The sequence below is a fragment of the Marmota monax genome, unplaced genomic scaffold (assembly GCF_021218885.2).
Source record: "Marmota monax isolate L192 unplaced genomic scaffold, Marmota_monax_Labrador192_F-V1.1 WCK01_AAM20220418_F8-fsc00020, whole genome shotgun sequence".
NCBI classification, from domain to species: domain Eukaryota; kingdom Metazoa; phylum Chordata; class Mammalia; order Rodentia; family Sciuridae; genus Marmota; species Marmota monax.
In genome coordinates, this window is record NW_026692912.1 from 11,190,399 (window position 1) to 11,217,519 (window position 27,121).

Here is a 27,121-nt window from a genome sequence, read left to right on the forward strand (position 1 = left end):
TTCCGTGTTCTTAAAGGTTTCTATAGCAAAAGGAAAAGAACATCTCACCCCAGTCATGACCGTTGTACTTGGCATGGTTGTTTTACAGAATGGAGTCACAAAATAAAATGGAGTCACATTTGCTTTTACTATCACAAAACAAATAGGAAGATGGTACAGTATTCCTCCCTTATCCACAGGGAATATATAAATTTCCTGACCCCTTGTAAATGCCTGAAACCATGGATTATACCAAACCCTACATATATTATGCTTTTTTATATGTATATTTCTATTACAAAGTTTAATTTATGGATTAGATACATTACAATATTACCAATAACTCATAGTAACAAAAACAATTATAGAAATACACTAATACAATTGCCAGTGTTATTTCTTCTTTGCTTTGGGGGTAGTTGTTAACTTAAAAGGGTTGCTGGAATGCAAGCACTGAGATGCTTCAGGAGTTGACCTGACACCTGAAACAATTACTAAGTGAAAATGAGCAGGAAGCAAATAAGGAATGAATCCCCTAGACAAAGACATGCTTCACACACCAGGCAGAGTGGAGAGGTACAGTGTGAGATTTCATCATGCTACTCAGAACAGCACACAATTTCAACCTTAGGGATTATTGTTGTTCATCATTAAATTTTCCATTTAATATTTTAAGAAAATGTCTGAATACAGATAATATAGATCAGAGAGGTTGGAAAAATCCTGCTCCTCCTCCCCTATCCCTTGAACCTGGCAGTGTGCAGGGAGAAACTGAATGGGGCAGGGTGACAGAGCTAACTGCTCAGAAACAGTCCTTGAGAGGCCAAGAAAAGGTAGCATCACTATTTTACAGTTTTTTTTCCACTGCTGTGACTCAAAGAACCAACCAGAACAATGGTAGAGGAAGAAAATTTATTTGGGGGCTCATGGTTTCAGAGGTCTCAGTCATTGGACAGCCTGCTCCATTCCTTGGGCTTCAAGGTGAGGCAGAACATGATGGTATCAGAGAGTAGAGAAGGAAGGCAGCATCCCATGATGATCAGGAAGCAGAGAGAGATTCCACTCACCATATACAAAATACGTACCTCAAAGATATACCTCCAATGTCCACCTCATCCAGCCCCACCCTACCCACTTTCAGTTACAACTGAGTTAATACCTGTCAGGGAATTAATTCATTGATCAGATTAAGACTCTCACAATCCAATCATTTCTCCTCTGAACCTTCTTGCATTGTCTCACACATGAGCTTTTGTGGGACACCATACATCCAAACCATAACAATCCCTGAACAAGAGAACCAGTGAAGGACTTACTACCCCTTTCCACAAGTGGTGACCTGAGGACAGTACTGGGGTACAGTCCTAGAAGTGTATCGATTCATTATTGCCTGAAAGCTTCCCACAAAGTAAAACACCTGGAACTATACCAGAGCAAATCCCCAGCCCTGGGGACACCACTTACAGAAACTCATCTCAAGGAACCCAGAGCAACAATACCCAGGAAGCAAAGCCAAATGTATCTTCCATAGCGCCTCGCCTCACACCATCCCACTGAGAAGGGAAGCTGAGAATCAAGATGGATATTTATAAATTTGTACACATACATATTTGTTTCTTCTTTCTCATTTTTAGCATTTCTTGAAGGTAGCTTTTTTTGTGCACTGTTTATGAGGGTTAGGGTTATTGATTATTATATTTTGGATTGATTTTCTATTGCCTCTTTCACAAATCTGTTTTCCTATGTTTCTATTTCTTTTTTCTTCTTGCTACAGCCAAACACTCACTCTCTCTCTCTCTCTCTCTCTCTTCCTCGAATTCTTTTACTTCCATTTTTTTATTCTCCCCCCTCATATACACATCCTGAGTCTCCTCTGCATTTTCCATATTCATCTCTTGGATCTACAAACCTTTTTCTACCACTCCATCTCTTTTTCTTTCCTCTTAAAAAAACTCTTATCTTTAACTGGACACTTGTACATATTCATATATCTTTATTTTTCTCATTTCTAGCATTGTTGAAGGCAGTTATTTTACATAGTTCAGTATTTTGAGGACTAAGATGTTTGATTATATGTTGATTTTGTTCTTGTAATCTTTTATTTCTTTTTAAAATTTTTATTTTATACATTTTAATCTCACTTATCAATTTCCCTTAACTCTCTTTCTTTTTCTCTGCTAACATTCAACCTCTACTATTCTTTATTTCACTCTTCCTTTAAATGTTTATGCCTATTTTCTCTCCTTTCTTCTCTAAATTCATCCACATCACATCTGTTCTATCTCTGTTTAGTACTTAAAGTTGTAAAACATTTTATAAATTTACTGTTTTCACCATGGGCAATAACTGATCATATAATTTCTGGTTACTTTGACAATCAACATTGTAGATTTTATAGTAAGAGCTATTTGGTTTAATGTGGTAAATTGCTTGCATCAGTTGTTGTTATTATTTCTCTCCCCCTGTTATGGTTTAGATGTTAGGTATTCCCCAAATACTCATGTGTGACAATACAAGAAGGTTCAGAGGATGAAAGATTAAGTTGTAAGAGTCTTAACCCAATCAGTGATTTAATCCTCTGATAGGGATTAATTGAATGGTGACTAAAGTGGTGGGGTGTGGCTAGAGGAGGTGGGAATTGGGGGCATGACTTTGAGTAGATATTTGTATCTGGAAAATGGAGTCTCTCTCATCTTTCTGACTCACCATGATGTGAAATGCTTCCCTCCTCTACACTCTCCTGCCATGATGCTCAGCCTCACCTTGAGCCCCGAGAAATGGAGCTGACATTCTATGAACTGAGACCTCAGAAAATGTAAGCCCTCAAATAAACCTCTTCTACTCTACAATTGTGCTGGTTAAGTCCTTTAATCATAGCAGTGAAAAAGCTGACTAAGACACTCCCTAAATGAAAAGGTACTGGAAGCCTTAAGTCCACAGGGTAGAACCTCTACTTCCTCAAAATCCACTGTGAGATGAGTTGACACACAAACAATAAGAAAAAGCAAGTGAACAAATTGCTCCAAAAATTTTCAGTAATAGAATTCACTGACACCACAGTGGAAGAAATGTCAGAGAAGTAGTTTAGAATGTTCATAGTTAAATCGATCTGCGAGGTAAAGTACATGTAAAGGAAAAGATACAGAAAAAAAGAGTACTTCAATGAAGAAATAGATATTCTGGTTAACCAACCAACAAACAAAATAAAACAGAACAACCAAGTAAAAATCCTTGAAATGAAGGAATAAATAAACCAAATCAAAATTTTATTAGAAAGTATTACTAGCAGACTAGACCACTTGTAAGACAGATTTCAGGAAATGAAGACAAAACACACAATCTTGAAAACAAAGTTGACCATAGAGAAAACATGTTAAGAGACCATGAACAGAATTTTCAAGAAATATGGGATAATATAAAAAGACCAAACTTAAGATTTGTTGGGATAGATGAAGAGTCAGAGATAGAAACCAAAGGAATGCATAATCTTTTCAATGAAATAATATCTGAAAAACTTTCAAAGCTTAGTAATGAAATGTAAAATAAAATTCAGGAGGCATATGGGGACTCAAAATATGCAAAATTACAACAGACCAAAATTAAGGCATATTATTTTGAAAATGCCTAACATACAGAATAAGAATAAAATTCAAAAGGTTTCCAGAGAAATGACAGGTCATATTTAGAGGAAAACCAATTTGGATCTCAGCTGATTTCTCAACCCAGAGTCTTAAAGTTAGGTCTTTGTATAATATATACCAAGCTCTGAAAGAAAATGGATGTCAACCAAGAATACTATACTCTGCAAAATTAAGCTTCCAAATTGATGATAAAATTAAAACTTTTCATAATAAACAAAAGTTAAAGAATTCACAGCTACAAAGCCTGAACTACAAAGCATACTGAAAAACTATTTCTAAAGAAGAAATGAAAAAAACCAACAAAGGGAGGAACTATGCTAGAAGAAGAGTCAATCAAAGGATAGACTAAATCAAATTAAAAATGAGAAATAATTAAAAATGAAAAGGAATAAAAATCATGCTTCAATAATAACATTGACTGTAAATGACCTAAGCTCATCAATCAAAAGACATTGACTGGCAGATTGGATTAAAAAATGAGACCCAACTATAACTTTCTCCAAGAGATTCATCTGAGGGGCCAAGACATCCACAGATTGAAGGAAAAGGATGGAAAAAAAATCTCATCAGTCACATGGATATCTTAAACAAGCAGGAGTTTCTGATAAAATGGACTTCAAGTCAAAATTAAACAGAATAACAAAGAAGAACATTTCATATGCCTAATGGAACTATAACTCAACAAGACATAACAATCTTAAATATTTATGATCCCCCAAATGGAGCATCCACATACATAAAACAAACACCTCACAATCTCAAAAATCAAATAGACCACAACACAATCATACCAGGTGACTTCAATATGCCTCTTTCACCAATCAGTAGATCTTCAAATTAAAAACTAAATAAAGAATCTATAGAACTAAAACATGCAATTACTTATTTAGATTTAATAGACATATACAGAATATTTCATCCATTGAAAACTGAATAAACTTTTTTCTTCTCAGAAGCATATGAATCTTTCTCTAAAATATACTGTATCTTAGGCCTCAGAGCAACTCTTAGCAAATACAAAAATATAGAAGTAATGCCTTTTATTTTATCATATCATAATGGAAAGAATTTAGAAATCAAAGACAGAATGAAAAATAGAAGCTACCCTAGCATTTAGAGATAAAACAATACACTTTTGAATGACCAACAGATAGCAAAGGATATTAGGGATGAAATTAAAAAAAATACTTAGAGTTAAGTGACATTGATATTTGGATACAACATATCAAAACCTCCGGGACACTATGAAGGCAGTTCTAAAAGGAAAATTCATTGCATTGAGCTAATTAATTAAAAGAACAGAAAGTCAACAAATAAATAACTTAAATTTACATCTGAAAGCCCTAGAAAAAGAAGAACAAATCAACATCAAAGGCAGTAGAACACAGGAAATAATTAAAACCAGAGCCAAAGTTAATGAAATTGAATCAAATTAATATTCAAAAATTAATGAAACAAAAAGTTGGTTTCTTGAAAAAATAAATGAAATTGATAAACCCTTAGTCACGTTAACAAAGAGAAAGAGGGAAAACTCAAGTGACTAAAATTTTTGATGATAAAGAAAATATCATCATAGACACCCCTGAAATACAGATGATAATCAGAAACTTCTTTGAAATTCTATACTCCAATAAAACAGAAATGAAGACATCAACAAATGTACAACATACCCAAATTGAATCAAGAAGACATAAAAAATATTTAAACACATCAATTTCAAGCAATGAAATTGAAGACCCTATCAAAAGCCTACCAACAAAGAAAAACCCAGGTCCAGAAGAATTCTCAACAATGTTCTACCAGACCTTCAAAATAGAACTTAGACCAATACTCCTCAAATTATTCCATAAAATAGAAAAGGAGGGAACCCTACCAACCTCATTCTATGAGGCTAGTATCACTCTGATACCAAAATCAGACAATGACACATCAAGGAAAGAAAACTTCAGACCAATATCACTGATGAACATAGATGCAGAAATTCTCAATAAAATGCTGGCAAATCACATACAAAAACTTATTAAAATAATAGTGCACAATAATCAAGTGGGGTTCATCCCAGAGATGTAAGGTTAGTTCAAAACTCAGAAATCAATAAACATAATTCATCACATCAATAGACGTAAAGACAAGAATCACATGATTATCTCAATAGATGCAGAAAATGCATGTAACAAAATTCAGCATCCATCCATGCTCAAACCATTAGAAGAACTAATGATAGAGGAACAAGCCTCAACATTGTAAAAGCTATATAAGCTAAATTGATTGCCAACATCATTCTAAAAAATGAAGAAAAATTAAAAGCATTTCCTCTAAAAACTGGAAAAAGACAGTGATGCCCTATCTCACCTGTCCTACTCAATAGAGGCCTTGAAATCCTAGCCAGAGCAATTAAACAAGAGAAAGAAATTAAAAGGATACAAATAGGAAAAGAAGAGCTAAAGTTATCCTTATTTGTTGATGACATGATTCTATATTTATAAGACCCAATAAACTTTACCAGAAAGCTTCTAGAACTTACAAATGAATTCAGCAATGTAGCATGGTATAAAATTAACACCTACAAACCAACGGCATTTATATATACCAATGACAAATCAGCTGAAAGAGAAATCAGGAAAACTATTCCTTTCACAATAGACTCAAAAAAAATTTAAAGTACTTGGGAATAAATGTAACAAAAGAAGTGAAAGGCCTCTACAATGAAAACTACAGAATGCTAAAGAGAGAAATTGAAGAAGACCCCAGAAAACAGAAAGATCTCCCATGTTCTTGGATACACAAGAAATAATATTGTCAAAATGGCCATACTACCAAAAGAGCTATACAGGTTTAAGGCAATTCCTATAAAAATTCCAATGATGTTCTTCATAGAAATAGAAAAAGCAGTCATGAAATTCATTTGGAAAAATAAGAGGCCCAGAATAGCCAAAGCACTACTTAGCCTTAGCAGGAGAGTAAAGCAGGAGGCATCAAAATACCAGACCTTAAATTATACTATAGAGCTATAGTAACAAAAACATCAGGGCATTGGCACCAAAGCAGACATTAAGACCCAATGGAACAAAACAGAATACGCAGAGACAAAACCACATATATATAGTCATCTCATACTAGACAAAGGTGCCATAAACATATATTAGAGAAAAGATAGCCTCTTCAACAAATGGTGCTGGGAAAACTGGAAATCCTCTCCAATGAAAGTAGAATTAAATTGTACCCCTATTTCTCACCCTGCACAAAACTCAACTCAAAGTGGATCAAGGACCTAGGCATTAGACCAGAGACCCTGTGCCTACTACAAGTAAAAAGTAGGCCCAGTTCTCCATCATCTTGGCTTAGAGACCAACTTCCACAATAAGAATCCTAAAGCCCAAGAAGTAAATTCAAGAATAAATAAATGGGATGGAGTCAAACTAACAAACTTCTTCATAGCAAAGCAAACAATCAAGAACCTGAACAGAGAGTCCACAGAATGGAGAAATCCTTTGCCACCTGCACCTCAGCAGAGCATAAATCTTCAGAATATATGAAGAACTCAAAAAGTTTAACACCACCACCACCAACAACAACAACATCAACAAAAATAGTTAACCCAATCAATAATTGGGCAAAGGAACTGAACAAGGACTTCACAGAAAAAAAATATGAATGGCAAAAACATATATGAAAAATGTTTGACATCTCTAGCAATTGGAAAATACAAATTAAAATTGCACTGAAATTCCATCTCATTCCAGTCAGAATGGAAATTATTAAGAATACAAGTAATAATAAATGCTGCTGAGTATGTGCTCATATATTGCTGGGGGGACTGTAATTTGTGTAATCACTATGGAATACAGTATGGAGATTCCTTAGAAAAATGTGGAATGGTACCACCGTTTGACCCAATTATCCCACTCCATGGTTTAAAACCAAATGATTTAAAATCAACTTACTATAGTGACAATCACATCAATGTTTATAGCAGTGCAATTCACAATAGCCAAACTATGGAACCAACCTAGGTGCCTTTCAACAGATTAATGGACAAAGAAAATGTGATATATATACACAATGGAGTATTACTCAGCCATAAAGAAAATGAAACTGTGGCATTTCCCAGTAAATGGATGGAACTAGAGACTATGATGCTAAGTGAAGTAAACCAGCCCCCCAAATCCAAAGTCTGAATGTTTTCTCTGATATGTGGATGCTAACTCACAACAAGGGAGGTTAGGGAGGGAAGAACAAAACTTCATTGGGTGAAACAAGGGAATGAAGGGAAGGAATATGAGGGGAATAGGAATGAATGAATGAATTGGACATAACTTTCCTATTCTTGCATATGAATACACAAACCAAGGTAGCTCTACATCATGTACAACCACAAGAATGGGATCCTAATTAGAATAAGTTATACTCCATTCATATATACTATGTCAAAATACATTCTATTGTCATGTATATCCCAAAACAACAGATTTAAAAAATTGTCCTGAGTATATGCTGCTTACAAGTGACACACTTTATTAAGATGCCAAGAAATTCAAAAGTAAATGTAAGGAAAATAGAGCTGATATGCAAATTTTAAACCAAAGAAAACTGGTACTGCTGTATTAGCATCAAACAAAGTAGGTTTCAAGGGAAAAAGTAAAAAGGGACATTTCAAATCATAGGAGTCAATTCTTCAAGAAAACACAAAAACCTCGTGTCTCCCTAACAAAGGAATTTCAAAGTGGGTTTATGGATGTATTAGAAGATACAAACAGCAATTATAGTTTGAAATTGTTACACACAAGTTAGCTGCAGAACATTTGAACAACATTGTAAGTTTGACACAATTCATAACAGCAGAGTATATACATGGGTTTTGAAGGACCATGGCACACTCACCTAGAGAGAGCATGTACAGAATTTTAAGTCCAATTCCCAGGAAAGCCTCACATATCAAGGAATTCTCCCTAATTCAAACTCTAATTCTCCCTAATTCAAACTCTCATAATCCCAATCCACATGGTTTCCCACTTGATGATAATTAAGTCCTTAAATTTTTTTTTTGGGGGGGGGGGCGCCTGCTAATCTTTCCAGTGGAGGAGTCTGCTCTTCCAAACTGGCTAACTGTCTTCCATAGGAATCACCGTGAAGCTTTGTAGAAAGTACCTCAGGATTGTCTCTCTGAAGGAAAAAATGGGGAAAATTGTGTCTAGTAAGGATTAATAGTAATTCTATTAATCCTTAATAGTAAGGATTCAGTATAGGTATAGGTACCAGATTTGATAAATCAGGCATTTTTACCTTAAGAAAAGACCAGACATATGTATCCTTTCAACTCCAAGTCAGAGACCCCAAATAAGGGTCTATGGACCATTTCATGCAGGAGAACAAAATCTATAGAGACACTTTTCATTTTTTATTTCTTATCCTTGGAATCCATGTTTCTTTAATAAGAACATTCATGTTTTGTTTTGTTTTTCAATACTATAAAATGTCAGAAATTCTCTTTGCAAACATTGCTGCTTCACTGTTGTTTTTCTGCTGTTTTCTTCTAGAAATTAACTGGAACATTCTCATTTTGTCTTATGCATATCATAATCTCTTTTCTCCTCTGCTACATTTTGAACAAGGTCTTCAGATCTGTCTTCAGTTCAATACCACTCTCATCAGCTTTGCCTGCTCTGATGCTTATTCTATTTATTGTACAAAGCGCTCCCCCCACCAAATAAATGCAGCAGTGATGTAGACTAAAACTTACCCAGCTGTCTACAGACTGCAGAGAGGAACTCTTTAGCTAGAGTGCGGCTGGAGGCACCATGGGGCATTATGCAGGAGAAGGTCCTTGTCCCTTCTCTTTTATCTTAACTTGGCCCTCCTGCACTGAGGGTGGGTGTAAATTTGGGCTCTCCTCTGTTAGTAGAGCTACACAGGACAGGACTGACTACCACCCAAACACTATGGGACTGTCTCATTTTTTTTTTTTTACTATCTGAATCTCTGACCAGAGATAAATTTCTCAGCAGCTTTATGGGCAATGGGCTGGAATTCCTTTTAGTCTTCTTTCATGAATGGGCGTCACCCTCTTCAGAGTCTCAGTTTTGTTTGAAGGTCTTGATCACCACTTTTTGTTGTTGTTTGCCTCTCATAGGACCAAACCTATATTTTCCATCCCTGCCCAAATATTAAAATCATATTCTTAATCCCAAAACACAAAAGTAGGGGTCAAATGCTACCACACTTTTCTTTGGTCAGCCCTACAATTTTTTATCATTCTTTTTTCTTTGTTTCTGGGATGTCAGGATTTCTTTTTTAATTTTAGCTTTTTTTTTTTCTTATTTTGAACTAAGTTTTGTCTTTAACATTTCGTTGTTAAAATTATTGTGAGATTCCATGCATTCATGCAGGATGGGTGTGTATTATTTCATACTGCCAGGATGCCAGAACAGTAGATCATAGTCCCAAGGCACACCTTACAGGATGCTCTATGGCTGGCATATGAGGATGGATTTGTGGTGGAGACAGGTGAAAACAGGTGATGTGAATGGCTGCCATATGCACTATCACTTAGTTTGTGTGCTAAACACTTTACACGTCTAATTCTTGCAGTACCCTGTAAGGTATCATTATGCTAGTACTAGTGATGAGGAAACTGCTCAAGATCACCAAGCCCCTACACAGCAGAGATGAGCTACAAATCCTGTTTTCCATGATTCGAAAGTCCATTTCCTTAACCCCTTCCTCCATCCTTCCATTCCTGCACTGAGAACAATAGAGGAATGAGAATGATGTGTGACACACTGATTGGCAAGACAGGGACAAATCTCATAAAATGACTGAGGAAAGAAACAGAATGAAGCTGGGAAAGACAGAGGAAGGATCAAAGGTGGATACAGGTCTTTTTAGAATAAAATGCTGGTCCTGGGTTCTAACTCTTCTCTGCCACTCACTCCCTGGATTTCCTGAGAGCCAGCCCTCTTTGGGACTCAGTTTCCCCATCTAGAAAGTGAGTGACACTGGAGTCCAGGTCTAAAACATCTTCCTCCTCAGACCAAGCTGCCAGTTTTCCCACAGCAGGCACGATGGCCAGAAACACACAGCAGGACCTTGTCGATTCTGTATCAGCGGGAGAAGAAAGGTGGAGAAACCACCTCCGGCCAAACTCGTTAACAGTTGTTTCATTAATCACAGTTTGTGTTTCAAATCCAAAGACAATCTGTCCAATTAACATTAAAGTTCTGGCAGCCATGAAGGGACCTTTAGGAAAAGGCAATTTGACACAATTGCTAATAATGCTCCCATTTAGGAAAGTAGCTTCCAAACACAGCATTCTCCTAGTGACAGCTGGAGACCTGTCTAAAGGAGGAAGGTAGGCTTCCAGCACCTCCACCATTTGACCCTGTCTCTCCCTACAACTTCATCTCCCTGGGAGCCTGTTACACGCCAGCTGTCCTAGCAGGACAGTCTTCCAGATTCGCCACTGTCATTCACATCTCTGTGTCTGTGTCTGGGCTCACGTGTCTCCCCAGGTGCTCTGTGGTCTTGTCTAGCTCCTCCATATCACTTTCAGTGCCCTACTTACTTCAACAAATCAAACAGTGTGTTGAGTCTTGGGTTTTCATCTCACTTCCACTACTTACTAAGTTGGCCATGTTTTATGCTCTTATTTTCAAGTAATACATACACATAGCCCAAAACATTCAAACGGTACAAAGAATTTTATAGCAAAACCTTAATCTTTTCCCCTTCTTAACTTCCAGGGTTCTACTTGGATGTAACCTTGCAATTTTTTCCCCCTGAAAATGTCTATATGAATGTATAAGTTAATGAATGAATAAATGCATAAATAAGTAAGCAAACTCCTCACAACAAATAATAATATATTATGCACACAATTTTACACCTGGGTGAACAATATATCTTGGAGCTTGTTCCTTATGAGTGCACAAAGAGTTTACCACAGTCCTTATGACTTTGGACAAATAGACTGACCTCTCTGAATCGCAGTGTTGTCAGTTATGATATGACCCAAGCATGACACCTGGGGGCCTGCTTTGAGTCCATACCTACTCCCAGGATATATAGCCCTTGGCCATTTTATTGAATTGTCTGTTAGTTTTTTATGCAATGCTGGCCAACGGTTATTGACATTTATGGGAAAATGACTTGTTTATAAGGAACACTGTGCTAGTAACTTGAGACTAGTACCTGCTAGGTAGAAGGTAGCTAATGTGAAATTCCTCTTCCTCTTCTCTGAAATAGCATAGCAGACACAGGCTAAAATTCACTACAGAGTATTTAACTTCATGTAGTTTTATTTACCAAACTGTGGGGTGTGTGTGTGTGTGTGTGTGTGTGTGTGTGTGTGTCTGTGCTTACATGTTACATCTCAGCCCTGGTTCACCAACAGCCTGAAGACTCTGCTTAGAATAAGCCCTAAGAAAGATGATAAAGTCACTCAAGTGAACTTTCTCCAGCCCACCCAAGGCACCAGATTCAGGAGATTTGGTTGAGGTTCCCAGTTGTGTCAATTACTTTGAGCAGCCTGTGACTTTTCTCAGGCTTTTGTCAGTCATCTGCATGACAGGAGAAAGTGATTTTTCTTGGGTAGGATAAGCCAGATGCTGCACATGAAGCGCTGTATATGAGGGGCGCCTTTAACAGTGAGAACATTATGGCGGGGACCCTGCCTCTGAGCTTGATATCATCAACCCCCTACATCACCATTCTTGCCTGGCTGCTTTCCCTGCTTCTAACACATTCCCCAAACAGGGACCAGGTAACAGAAAATTCCAGGCAGAGTAACAACAAAGATTCAGGCAGAAGCACAGCTTTTGCTTTTGAGCTCTGCCCATTTATATTCATATTCATAACAACCCGTCCTGTTGTTAGGGATTTGGAGAGCAGGTGTGGGGCAGAAGCAAGCAAGGATCAGACAGTCTCAAGAGCCTAGGAAAAGACTAAAGGTCATGGTGGATCCTCATTCCTTGAGTCAGTACTGTTTAATCTAGAAGGCTACTGTTCCAGGAATACTTTGCTGGTTGGTAACAACAACCTATTTTACCAATAGTGGTAATTTCAGTGCAAAGCGAGGTGTTGGGGAAGGAGGGGGACTGGTGTAATTCTGAGACTGCCTAGGTATCTATGGCTCACCCAAAACATCTTAAATGCTGAACGTGAAGCTAATGATATATTTTCTGTCCTGAATGGGAAAGGCCTAGGTGTGTGTGTGTAGGGTGGGGGAGGAAGTCCTTTGGGAGAATTACATATGAGGAACAGAGAAGAGATCAATCTGGAAGCCCCAAGCACTGCAAACTTCCAGAGCTGGCTTTCTCAGAGGGTAGGGCATCCCGTCGCTTCCTGGTAATTACCAGCTGCAACTGCGCTCAGCAGGCTGAGATGGCAGGTGATGGCGCCTCCCTCACCCACCCTGCTCCTCCTCCAGACTGACTCTCCTTGGGTGCCCTTGTCATTTTTCCTGCAGATTCTTGCTGGTCCTGGTGAGGCAGCAGATACAACAGGGGTGTCCTGTTGATTCCTTTTCTCTTTTCCCCACAGAATCCTTGAAATACAACTAGGGGAGGGAGTCAGAGGAAATGAAGGGGTCCTTAGATACCAGGGGAGGAGATGACCTTTGAAACCATCTTTTCTGGGTGACACCTGAGCCATGCAAGCCTGCAATTTCCTCTATGAGTGTGCAGCCGCATCACACAAGTCCCTAATGACAGTGTGGGCGATGGATGGTGACAGGGCAGTTGAAGTTTAAAATACATGCCAAGGAGATATTAAAAGCCATATAACTACCTTGAAGTGAGGAAAACAGGCAGGAGAGAGGGGGGAGAGGGGGCTGAAGTTCTGCCCGTTGTCTGTTAGGGTGATGGAGATATCTTTTCTTCATCTTTCTGATTCTTTGTAACGCCTTCAATATTTCACCTCTTATTTCTGTTCCCGAAGTCACTGTCCTAGCCTAGACGTCCAATTACCTTTCTTTTTGACAATTACAGTAATAGACTCCCTGCCCCCAGGCTCCGCCACTTCCAGTCTACCCTGCAGATGTCACCAGATTGAACTTCCTAAAATATCACTTTGCACGTGTCAGTTTTTTTGCTTAAAAACTTCAATGACTCTCCATTGTCTGCAAATTAAAGACTAAAAAATCTTACTCTGGAGACGAATGCTGCCAAAATTCCAGACATCCTGTGTCCAGTAGGAAGGCTGGGGCAAGACCTAACTCATCTTTCTGTCCTCTAACTCATGTGAACATCAGGAGGGAAAGGATTTATTCTTTGGCACTAATGATAATAAGCACTCAAATGATATTTGTTGCGTGAAAACATTAATTAACTCATTAAGGGAGTATGGAATACTAAATGATAGGCGCGTAATAAATCTTTCTTGAAGGAAGGGATGGAGGGAAACATCTGGGGAAGAAAGATCATGTTATATTGCAATGGATTCAGAGTGTAGATAGAGGCCAGCTGCCTCCGCGGTCTCTGGACTCAGAACAGGTCAGTTGGAACTCGCAGAGGAAGTTGTGGATGGGGGAATTAAAGCAGAGGTCATAGGTGACCGGAAGTTCAGACCAGGTATTGGGAGTGGATGGTCAGAGCAAGGGGTGGGCCTCGGGAGCCCATTTGAGAGGACCAGGAGGAGAGATCCGGCTGGCTGAGGAGCCAGTGACGGAGAACTTGCACATCAACTAGGATTTGCTAGGCTATTTTAAAAGCCATGATGACACACTTACTTTATGTGAGTGGCACTTCACTTTGGATGTCATAAATGTTCTTGAGACTTGGATGAAATCTGAGGATCTGTTTGTCAGAAAAATAAATAAATCCATATGATTTTATACACTCTTACTAGGATTGAGATAGTTTCATGAAGCCAATCCCCAGACTAAGAAAACCTGTTTTATATTGTACAGATATCTCAAATTTTCATCAGTCTGGCTTATTTTTTTGGTCATTCATCAATACACTGAATCCTTGCAACTGTTTAAAATTGGTAACCATTATTTTGGTTTTGAGAAATCTAAGCCTCCGTGAGATATGTCATGCCCAGATGAGATATGGCAATATATTTACGGATAAAATCAGATATTTTGGTTTCAAGTTGACTTTTTTTTCCCTACCAAAACAAGCTGTGCAAATATTAATTTCTGCATGGACCAGAAAGCCCTTTGACAGATATTCACTGAGTACCTGTTTTATGTTAGGCTTTGCCTTAGACACGTCAGCTACATCACTGAGCAGTAACAGAGCAACATTCCACATGCACCTTCACATGCAAAATCAAGGTCAGTACTTTCCCATTCTGAAAACCAGAACTGGAAAAGGTCGTGGTCATAAAGTGCTCAGGCAATCCAAGCTTCATGAAAAGCCATGATCCGGTGGGCATCATCCTAGTGACCAGCTGTCAAGGTAGATTTTATTAACATTGAACATGCCTCTCACCTTTCATCTCTAACCAATCATGAAGTTGATTAATTTTCATTTATTTTTTCTTTCTGTGATTTAGAATCTTTGGTTTGAAATTCTTCTATTTTCTCAGCTTACCAGTATAAATAAGACCTCTTTCTAACTCATGTTGGCTCAGGAAAGGACAGTAAAAACCAGACTGAGAAGTGGGAGCCCCTGGCCCTTCTACCAGCTTTGCCACTAGGGTATTCTAATATTTTTCCTGGGCCTCAGTTTATTATGTCTCTGTGCTCCTTCTTGGTCCTGACCTGTGAGTGGCTTTTGGTGCTGAGAGTGTTAAGCCTGTCTGAGAGGAGATCTTTCTAATTGCAAGGTGGTAAGACACAGATGGTGAGAGAAAACTCGCCCCCACAATGAGCCCTGCCCTCTCTAGCTTGGAAGCTGAACAGTTCTCAGGTGAGTGGGAGTGTGGAAAATAGGCAAGGCGAGAGGGAAGAAGAAAGCTCAGTTTCTCAGCAGAAAAGGGGCAGGGCAGATCAGCAGGTTGGAGCAGTGAACACGGAATGTCCGGCAAGGCTTCTTCTGAAAAGGTCAGTGCTCTGCCGAGCCAGGGCTGCCACACAGTGGCCTTTTAAAAAGTAGATAGCTGGAGAAGCTGCCACTGAGCCCACAAGGGTGGGACAAACTCAGATTCCTGTTACCTTCCATTAGAAAGGGACCTGGTTATACCTGGTCCATATCCCTTCTCCTACGTTGCAGTTTTTAGGGACACTGGGGATGGGATTGGTGACCAAGATCACAGAGATTGCAGTCAGCAGAGCCAGGACTGGGTCCTCGGACTTTGGGACTTTGAAGGCACTTCTCATTGTTGCTTGAATAAGAGCAAACTTCTCTATCTTTCTGCTTGCTTATTGCCTCCTTTAGGAAAATCACCAGCTTTCTTCAATCTGCCACTTGCTTAGTATCTTAGTATTGAAACAGCTAATAAAAAAAGACCAACCTCTGGCAAATATAATCAAGAAAAGAAAAGAGGCCCAGATGAAAACAGAAATGAGACTGTGATTATAACAATGAATCAAAAAGATTAAAAAAATATCAAGGTGGGACAGTATATGTACTTCAGTAGCAGATTTGTTTGAAATGATCAATTAAACAGATGATAGTCTATATAGTCATAAACTAATGCAGTTGATACAAAAAATGTGGATTGGATCAGCAAGCAAGGAACGATCTGAGAATGAGAAATGTATTAAAGGATAATCCTTCCACTCCCAAAAGGGACCAACCTCTGGCTTAGTATCTTAGAATAAATGATGTGAGTAAGGCCACTATCCCCTCTTAACAGCATGAATCTGGGACCGAGAAGGTGTGACTCATGAAACTCCTTTTGGTATGTTCAGGAGTAGATGCCAGGTATTTATTTAGTGTTGTTTTGCAAATGGTTTAGTGTTTATAAGGTTCACCAAATTATATCTTTGGGTTGAATTTTTAATTTAAATATGCTTTCCTTCATTTTCTCTTTTCTTTGTTCTCTACCTGGTCAGAGTTCTCTAATGGAAAGATTAAAAGCTTTCCTCATTTCTTAGACCAGAAATATCTCATGTGATCCCCAGTGCAGCTTTTGGGCACCAGCCCTTCCAATGCCTACCCTTCTTGACTGATTTATACCCCACATCTCTCTTCCTTTGCCAATCTTACCTTGATCTATTGAAACAGTTATTGGCTAAAACAATCCAGACAGGTCTACTTGCCTTTGTCCTTGAGGAAAAAGTGGCCTTGGGCAAGCTGTTTAACTTGTCTGTTCTCAGTGGGATCTTCTGAAAAATGGAGATAAACTCCCAATTTCTAGGTTATTGCAAGGTTAAATAAAAATAGTATCTTTTGTGTATCCACTGCCAAAGCAAGCACTTTACGCATCTGATTTCATTTGTTTACCATGATTTTCTTAGTATTCCCCCCATTTCAAAACTGAAAAAATGGTCAGAGAAATCCCTAAATGACTAGATAACCAAGATCTGAATACTCATCTGTCTAACTCATAGAACTCTCTCCCTTTCTAGTACAACATGTGAATTTACTGTGGAGCTTTGGTCTTCAACTAGGGTGCTTTGGCCTCTCCAAGGATATTTGACAGCTTCTGGAGACAATATAGTTGTTACACTTTGGTGGGCGGCACTATTGGCACCTAGAGGATAGAGGCCAAGGATAGTGCAAAGTATCTTACAATACACAGGTCATACCTCCAAAAGAAAGAATTACCTGGCCCCAAATATCAATCATGCCAAGGTTGAGAAACACTGCTCTGTTGAATTCCATTGCATGAATTGTCCATAATATATTCTTGTAGATAGACATGATATGGTGCTTGCAAAGGTCAAGTACATAGTCAATACTCCACTATTAACAGCTATCTTCATTATCACTGCTACTCCTAGATCCATTTCCTACTTTGTCTTCTCTTCTTTTGCCTTCATACCAGATATTTCCAGATGAAGTAACATTTCCCTCTTCTCTTTCTAAAGCTAGATATAAGTACAGGTAGTCAGTGTAGCTAGGTAAATCAGGTCTGATGGAGAAAATGGAGTCTGATTTGAGCCTGGGAAATTGGAAACAGTCCCTGGGAGAACGGAATGTTCATGTCTCCAAAGCCCTTTGATACTCCCCCTCCCAAAAAGGTTGTTAATTAAGCAACTCCTGAGCAGATGGGGAGCTGCTAATTTACGCCCTCTGGGCTGCAGCTTCTGTCCTGGCTAGCACCCCACCTAGGCCCTCCCAGCCCACCTTCTCACCCCCTGGCCAGTTCACCACATCCCCCAGTCACTATGCAGGATGAGGGGAAGTGAACAGGTAAGGAGAAGAATGCAGGAGAACAAGGGAAACTTTAGCCATATTAAAGGGACAGCATTTCCTCATCCCAGGGATTCCACCTTTGGGTCCCCTTCTTCCACCCAGGAGAAGTCTGTTGTACTATCCCTTAATAAAGCTTCTTACTTTCTACTCCTTGCTTGCCTTGGCATCTTCTCTGGTGTTATACTTGAACATTGGAGGAGGAAGGACTTGTCACAGTAACTGCTGGGAGCCATTAGCCAAGTAGGTATGACAATTTCCTTGCCAGCGCACCCCATGTTAATTGTGGTAGTGCTGGCATATCTTTGCTGATGGTGTCACCAGTGATGCAATTTTTCCCAAGGAGCCGTCAATTGGCTTGGTGTTGTGGCATTTCTGTATCCTCCTCCCTTCTGCTAGTGATGGTCTAAAATTTGGGGGCCAATGGCTATATGCTGGACTGGTAGTCAGTGACGGGTATGATCCAATTGCAGTGGCATCAACCTAAGACAGGAGGCTGACGCCTAAAGGTCAGTTTTCCGATGACGGGTAAGAACCATATGTTGAATTGGACAACCTACCAGGCACGGTCCTTAAGCCACATTAACCTCACTCCCCCACTGGCACCAAGGCCAAATTTGGGGGCCAACAGAGGTGAGGCAAAGAACCTCACGCCCCCACTGGCGCATAGACCTATCCACAAGTATGGCTGTATGCTGGACCGGTAGTCAGTGACTGGTATGATCCAATTGCAGTGGTATCAACCTAAGACAGGAGGCTGACGCCTAAAGGTCAGTTTTTCCCATGACGGGTAAGAACCATATGTTGAATTGGACAACCTACCAGGCACGGTCCTTAAGCCACATTGCTTGTTGTTTAATTAATCAGAAGGAGGGAGATGCTGGGAGCCATTAGCCAAGTAGGTATGACAATTTCCTTGCCAGCGTACCCCATGTTGCTTAGTGGAAGGACTCGGGGAAATAGGACATTTTGCAGTGACATTGCATGTAGGTGACCTTGCTCAAGGACCAGGGCGGATTAGGGTGTTCCCGGTTTAGGATAATTGGGTTTAGGGCGTTCCAGTTTAGGGCGTTCCAGGTTTAAGATTATTCCTGCTGGGAATAGGGCATATCCTGCTGCCTGAGTTCCCCTTGAGTTCTCACGGGATTCAGACAGTATTTTTTGGGAGATGGAAGCCCAGTGGAGGTGGATTTTGGGCAGAGAACGTGGATTTCCCCAGAACGTGTTTGTAAAGTGCCGGTGACAGTTCGGGAATAAAGAGTTGCTGTTTGAATCTACAAGCTGTGTGGTGGCTCATGATTGTGTGCCCAGCTAGACTGCGGCATTTGTGCCCAGCCAGACTGTGGCAAGTAACCGGCGGTATCATTTCCATGACCCTTTACTTAGTGTTTGATATTCATTATTTATTTTTTTGGTATATATACATCCCTTGTCTTCTTTAATAAGCTGACAGTTTCCAAAGGAAAGCAGTTGTGTTTTAATTTAATTTAAATATGCTCTCGCTATGAAACAGTACAGCGCCTGGTCCCTGAATCTCAGAAACTAAATCATTTTGTGAGAAAAGGTGAGCAGGGAATATTTTGCTTGAAGAAATAGGATCAGAGTGCCCAAGTATTTAAGGCCCTATGAATTATAAATGATGGAGTCGCACTAGATCTCACCTCAGAGTCCAGAACTAGCTGGCTTAGCTGTTATTTATGCAAACACCTGTCAATCACTGGAATGGTAGCCCATTCTAATAGAGAGACATTTCCAAGAGTACCTTTGAATTCATGAAGCAAAACAGATAAGGAAATTGGTTCTAATGTGTATCTCATCCAGAGATGCCTATTGTAGGGCACACACAGAATAATAGGAGAGAGATTACTAGAAGGCCAATCTGCTGCAGAAAACTCCTGGCAAAGAATTCAGGCACCTGGAAATGAGACCTGGACTTGAATTAGCAGATTGGACAAGTTATGGCATGTCTTTGCTCCTCGCTTTCCTTATCTGTCATATGGAGACATGCTGACCATCCTACTAGCACACAGGTGGCTTGAGGAAATGTATGTCAAATACATCAATCCTTGCCATTTATAGTGGTTATGTTCTATAAAGTGCTGGAATTAGCAGATATTGAACCAGTGCTCCTATGAAAAATATAAGATCAGGTTCCAATGAGCTCTGGCCACCACATTTTTATTAAATAATTAGCATATAGCCTTGTTTTATGTGTGCATTTGTTTAAAGACACCTTATTTCATATACGCTGCCAATTCATTAACATTGAACTCAATAGTCAACCACACTGTAACTCAGGTGTGAACAAAGCTTATCTAACACTCTTTTTTTTTACCCCTATGGAGCATATTATAACTTTCTTTCATTTAAGAACACTAGATAGCACTTTCTACCATATTTGGGGAATATTTTTATCAGTGAAATCACCACCAACAACAAAATATGTCACCAAAAAAATGCAAGAAATGTAGTACTAAATACACCAGGAAAAGGCCACCTGTTTACAGAATGAGGGTGCAACAAAAGGATAGAGTGACGCCTGGTTCTGTCTTAGCTGGAAACGTGTACCTGGGAATACTCAAATTCTTCACTGTTATGCACATGTCTGTGAATGACCACACAATTGTGTTAGCACAGATTTTGGGGTTGCAAATAAATTTTAGCAAGTAGGCAAATTAGCAAACATGGAGTAATGAACATTGAAAGTACATAACTTAGCTCATTGGTAAGTCGAGTCTAATGGGATGCACTCCCCAGAGTGAGTATCAGCACAAAGTGAGATAACCTTTATCACTTAAAACATTTGCTTCCAGCTCTAGGACGTTAGGTTAGTCATTTACTTTCTCTGCATCTCAGTTCTTTGTCTATATAATGGAGGTAACTCTCTCTGAAAGTAAAGGTCCAGGGACTTATGTAACTTGCCCAAAGACAAGTGGCCCAGAAATTGTGAGGCCAGGTCAATTTGTTTTAAGGAGGTCTGATGGACTTGATTTTCAAAGTTCTACCATACAATTGGAAAGACAAGAGAAAGGCAAATCCAGATGCACCAAAGGCTTTGCATTTTCAACATATTGAGTGCCTGGTTGCTAATATATATTCACTTTGCTATTCAACATCTCCATTCTAAGCAATTAAGGCCGTGTGCATATATTCCCAAACCCATCTCTAAATGGAACACATGTGAAGGAAGGAGACTGATTAGATGCTTGGATGATAAAACCATCTGTCCTCACAAATAACACACCTCAGTTGGGTTGCTCTCAATAACTGGGGGAAACCCGAAGCTAAAAGGTATCTACCAAAGCACTGTGAACATTCCTTTATCTTTTTCTCAGGTTAGCTCTTGGGAAGTTCTTATCAAAAACAGAGCTTTCTCCTATGCATCTGTTCTTTGGTTAAATAATATAAATGGGAGTTAAGATGTCTACTGGTATCGATTGTGGTATATTTTATTGTTAATCTCAAGGAGAAAGAATGTGCATATCTTAGGCTAGAGTGAAGAAAGTAGATTTCTGTTGTACCCTCTTTCTCATTTTCTCTCATTGCCTACCACTTTTACTAATTTATTCTCACAAGTTAAAGACCATAGTTGCATTTTATTAGAGGATAGGGTCTCCATGTTTTAAATATAAGAACCAGGCTCTGAGCTACTTTTTGTTTTCACTTCCTGTACTTTATGTCATCTATTTTTACTAATTAGTGCTCATCTGTTTGAAAGGATGAGTACTTTCTACTTGAATGGGAAGTCTAGCTATCTCTACTGTCCTTACGACTTATTTAGCACTGGACACAGACAGTTTAGGCCACTTTAAACCTAGAGACCATATGAAAATGTTGCCTCTCTTCTTCTTTCTTTAACATGGGTGGCTGTGATTTTTGATTTACCTTTTATTGACATTGCAAAGAAGACATTTTTACCTTGAATCAATTTTCAATAATAAAGTTGTCAAATTTTCCACTTAAGACTTCTGGAAGGTAGGCATTGTAACTTAGTGGTAGAGTGCTTATTTAGCATGCATGAAGCTCTGGAATCAATCTCCAGATCTTCCAAAAGAAGGAAAAAATAAAATAAAAAAAGACTTCTGGATAAGCTAAGGTTTTCAGTGAGGATTTTCTTAAGAAAGTCATGATTGTCATTTTTCTTAGTGCTGATGTGTATACAGTTCCCTAGCCACAGAACCTTCTGTTCTATGCCCATAGTCTACCAACACTACAGTTACCTCTGTCACCATAATTATTTTTATTTTCAACATTACAAAGCCTTGTCTACTTCTTACTGAAAGCCATAACCACCGTGGGCCATATCCTACCACTAATGCAGCATTATGATTGCTGTATAAGAGATCTCCAGAGGCACAGACCTCTTCATCATTCAGAGATGATTGACATGGACCTGCCCCTTCCTGTCGTCTCCTGGGGGAATCATTCCCATTGCACACCTGCTTGTGTTCACCTACAGTTCTGTATGAGACACAGACCTGATAAATAACTCAGTGATTATGCAATCCCTCCTTTTCTGAAAAATTCCGAGACAGATAGAGAGAGAGAGAATGTTCAGCTGGGAATGTGGAAAGCAATCCAGTCATGGTTTTGGAAAACGAACTGCAGCCATTTTTCTAACATTTTGGCTTTGATCAAATATCACAGCTTTGCTCCAAGCAATTTTGCTCCTGATCATTTAACTCACGTGTGGTGGTGAGAGGTACATTATTCCATCATGTTTTAGATTCATTGACATTCAGCCCAAACATTCTGGCCTTGTAAGAACAGTCCAATTTCACAGATGCCTTAGGCAGCTGCTAAGCTGTTGCCCTATGCTTCGGAGAGGGGAAGGTATCCCTCTGTGCAACAGACAGGAATGCCCAAATCAGGAGAACAGGGAGGAAGAGAAAGGAGGAAGGGAAAGAGGAGGAAAAGTGGGAGGTGATTATAGGAACCCTTTTTGCCCCTTTGCTTACCTCTTCATTCCAAACTGGGGAGTCATCTGTTCATGGGTGAGAGAATACAAGAAACCAAGGAAGGGTTTTAATTGAAGGCACAGGTGGTACAAAGGAAGAAACATTGACCTTGGGCAGATTGAGATCTGAGACCTGGCTCTGCCTTTAGTCTTCTGTGTCCTATTATTCAAATTTTTCAACTTCTCAGCTTCTTAGTTGTCTTAGCTTCGAAATGGGAATCAAGTCCCTGTCTTCCTAAGGTTTTTGTATGACTTATGGGAACTTCGTGTAGGTACTAGCACATTGCTTGGCTTTCAATAAAAGACAACTGCTAGTATTCTTTTTTCAATCCTTCTTAAAAACTTATTGGCAAATGTTAAATATACACAATTTTGGGTTTTAGTATGATATTGATCCATGAATATAACCTTATCTGATCACTTTTCCTCTCCAATAGCTTCTCTTAATTCACTTTCCTCCTGTTCACCCCTTCTTCTACCCTATTGTTCTCTCTGCTCCATGATGACTCCCTTTTGTTTTCTTCTCCCCCTCCCCACTGGCTTCCATATGTAAGACAAAACATATGGTACTTGTATTTCTGACTTATTTTGCTTAACATGATGCCATCCGGCATCCATCTATTTTCCTGAAAATGACATAATTTTGTTCTCTTTTTTATGGCTGAATAAAACTCCATTGGGTATATAAACCACGTTTTCTTTATCCAGTCATCTGTTGATGGAAGCCTAGGTTGATTATATAACTTGGCTATTATGAATTGTGCTGCAATAAATATGGGTATGCATGTAACTCTAAAAATGTGCTAACATTAATTTTTTGGATAAATATGAAGGAGTAATATAGTTGGATCAGATGGTCATTCTGGTTTTAGTTTTTTGAGGAACCTGCCATACCTAATTCTACAGTGCCTGTACTATTGATGATGGTCATTCTGACTACAGTGAGATGGAATCTGTTCTTGACAAAGGTGTAAAAAAAACACACATCGGAGAAATGATAGCCTCTTGAACATATGGTGGTAGAAAACTGGATGTGCATATGTAGAAGACTTAAACTAAATCCCCATCTCTTACCTTGCAAACAAGTCAACTCAAAGATTTTCGTACAAGACCAGAAAGTTTCAAACTATTAAAACATAGGGGAAACACTTCAATCTACAAGAACAGGCAATGACTTCCTAAACAGGACTCCGATAGCTCAGGAAATAATAGCAAGTACCAATAAATGGATGGTATTTAATTTAAAAACCTCCTGAAACAGCAGAGAAAACAAGCAACAAAATAAAATGCCAACCTATAGGAGAAAATCTTTGCCAGCTACACTTCCAATGGAGGACTAACATCCGGAATATATAAAGAACTTTAAAAAACCACTCAAAACCAGATAATAAATAACCTTTCCAATAAAGGAACAAAAAACCTATTCAACCAATGGGCAGATGAGCCAAACAGAGATTTCTCAAAAGAAGTGCAAATGGCCAAAAATTTTATGAACAAATATTCAGTGTCTTCGGCTATTGTTGACATGCAAATGAAACTAGTATTCTGTAATTCCAGATATTGTATATGTATGAGGACAAAAAGGTAAATAGATACACACCCGGTGCTCCGGGTGTCTGCCATGTTGCCAACAAGATGCTATTACCTGGTTACTACCATAAAGCAGGATGGTTGCAAATCCAAGTTTGATCACACCATCACTTGTTACTCCTGTCACTCAAACAGAAAGCTTGAGGGGTCATTTTAATTATTCTTTACCTCTCTCTTCCTTCATCTAATTATTTGCTTTATCCTAACACATTGATTGCCAAAATATTTTGCAACTCAAACCCTCATTTCTGTTATCACTGCTCTTATTCTAATTCAGAACCAAATTATCTCTATCCAAGGCTGTTGCAGATTTTCCTAACCAGTGTCCTCTAAACTTTCTTCACTTTAATTTTCCAATAAAGATATCTTTTGAAATAGCTCTAATTGTACCAACTTTTGATTTCCCTATAGCATCTACTACATGGTATCTTATTGTTTGTCTTGGTAGTCAAGATTTCTTGGTAAATTTTTACTCTAATTCCCCTTTAGACCAATGGTTCCCAATTGGGGTGGTCTGGCTCTCCAGGGGGAATTTTAAAGTATTGCAACTTTAGAGGAGGATGTTACTGGCATTTAGAGGATAGAGGCTAAGGATGCTGTTTAGCATCCTACAGTACATGGGGCAATTGCCGGCAATACACAATTACTTAATCCAAAATGTCAGTAGGGATAATGTTGAGAAAACTTGCTTTATAGCTGAGGTAATACTCATGCAGAATAATCCAAGGGCCAGAGCAAGGATGGTAACAGAAAAGCTAAGTATTCTAATGTTAGTCAATAGGTGGGAAACAGGAAAAAAAGCAAGATGGACCACAAGCCAGTAAGAAAGTACCAAGAATAAGCGTGTCCTTCTTTTTATCACTTGGTGCACTTGTAGGAAATGAGCATGGACTATAGAAGAACTGGACTACACTGGGCAGCTGGGTATGGAATAAACTTCAGGAGGCTGTTGGCCATCCAGATGTGAAGTAATCAGGTTGAGGGCTGACAAGAGGGATATGGGGAAGCAGAGGAACCTTCTCTCTCTGCTTGACCATCGCCATTTTTCTTTCTGTTAAGTGTGTATTGCAAATAGATTAATCATTGCTCCCAGAGACAGAAAAAGAGATTTGCAATAAATAAATGCAAGAAATATATAAGAACATTTCTAGAACTGTAGATTTATGACCTTAGCATATAAGATCAGATTAATTCAAGTAACAGAAATTCAATTCAACACTGATGGTAATACTAACCATTATGATAGTGGTTTAAATTAATATATAACCCTTAACCTGAAGAATTTTATGAAATGAAGGAATTAAAATTAAGTTTCTATAGTGATAAAAGAAATTGTGTGATAAAACCTTTATTGGTGCTATTTTCAGATAAAATATAAGTTGCTAAAGTTCCAAATACAAGATACTGGAAAACATTTATAATATATTTCTTTTTTCTTTTTTTTTTTTTTGCAATAATCCACCAAATATGAGGTGATTTGAAAGGAGAATTTAATGATAAGATTTATGCAATAAAGCTACAGATGCACACCTTCCCAGTGTGAGAATAAGCAAAGCTGAATTTCTCAGGTTGCTGAGGCTTGTTTGTACTTGCGTTAGGACTTCTGTGAGGTGACATGTATAATTAATCACTAATATTATTATTAATATCTCTTAATATAGAAGATGGATCATTGTGTTTCTAAATTGTGCCCTGCCTCGGCTGTTACCTAATTAAAAAACTGAGCCCAACAGTCAGGGAGAAATATTAATGGGATGCAATTTAGTTTAAATCTTATTTCATAAAGAGATCTCTAAAATAATTGTATGTTTTGCCATGAGGAATACCTGTTATGTACAACCATTTCACTACCAATTCCCTTACTCCCCATATCAAATGAAAGTCTGTTCTGCATTAACATGTTTATTTTATCTCAGATTGTCAATAAGACCATTAGAGAACATTCAGCTTTGGAGACCAAGAAGAAGCAGTAAAGACACAAGTGTAAATTACAGGGTGAAATGAGAAATTTATTTTTAACCTCATAGAAGATTGGACTTTAATGAGACACTAGTTTAGATTTTAAATGGAAGGTTTGTAGCAGGAAAAAACAAAAGTGGAAACAAATCTTGTTTTTAGATTCTTTGTAAATGACCCTAGCTTACCTTTGGGTAACACTGAGCAGTGTATATGAGGGCGCATACACATGGCTTATGTCATTTGACGTCTTCTATAATCTAACCTCACCAATTACCATCACCATTTTGCAGAGTAGGAAACAAATCATTCAGAAAAGACAAGCAATGTCACACAGTAAGATACCCTCCCACACTCTGCCTCATCAACATCAGAGAATGTTTTCTTACTAGATGACCAGTGTCACCAATATTGAACTAGGTATGTTAAAATGAGTTTTAAAAACATGCTGCATGAAGAGTATGCATATTTTATCTCAGTTGATCTTCCAAAAACTCTTCAAGCTAAACATAATCTAAGATGTAGAGATTATCTTTAAGTTTAAGACTGACTTGCCCAAGGTATCCATTTGTGGCCATGGTTCAAATTCTAGCCCATGTATCCTGAGCACACATTCAATGTAAGGCTCTGTTATTCTGAAATGTAGCTACCAGGTGAGTGGATGCCAAATCCCTAAGACCCTTTGACTTTCAGTAAGACACGTGAAACTCCAGTGTAAAGGACCAGATAAGTGAACACGCCATATTGAAATTTTA

The 27,121-nt window shown here is 38.6% G+C and overlaps 1 long non-coding RNA gene across 1 annotated transcript in view; it reads left to right on the forward strand.

Annotated features, from left to right (window-relative positions):
- Positions 1-15,536: 15,536 nt before the first annotated feature.
- The window catches only part of LOC131424456 (uncharacterized), a 73,819-nt gene continuing 62,234 nt past the window's right edge, over positions 15,537-27,121 (forward strand). Inside the window, exon 1 of the long non-coding RNA XR_009227477.1 lies at positions 15,537-15,606. This is a non-coding gene — a long non-coding RNA (uncharacterized LOC131424456). The remainder of the gene's footprint in view (positions 15,607-27,121) is intronic.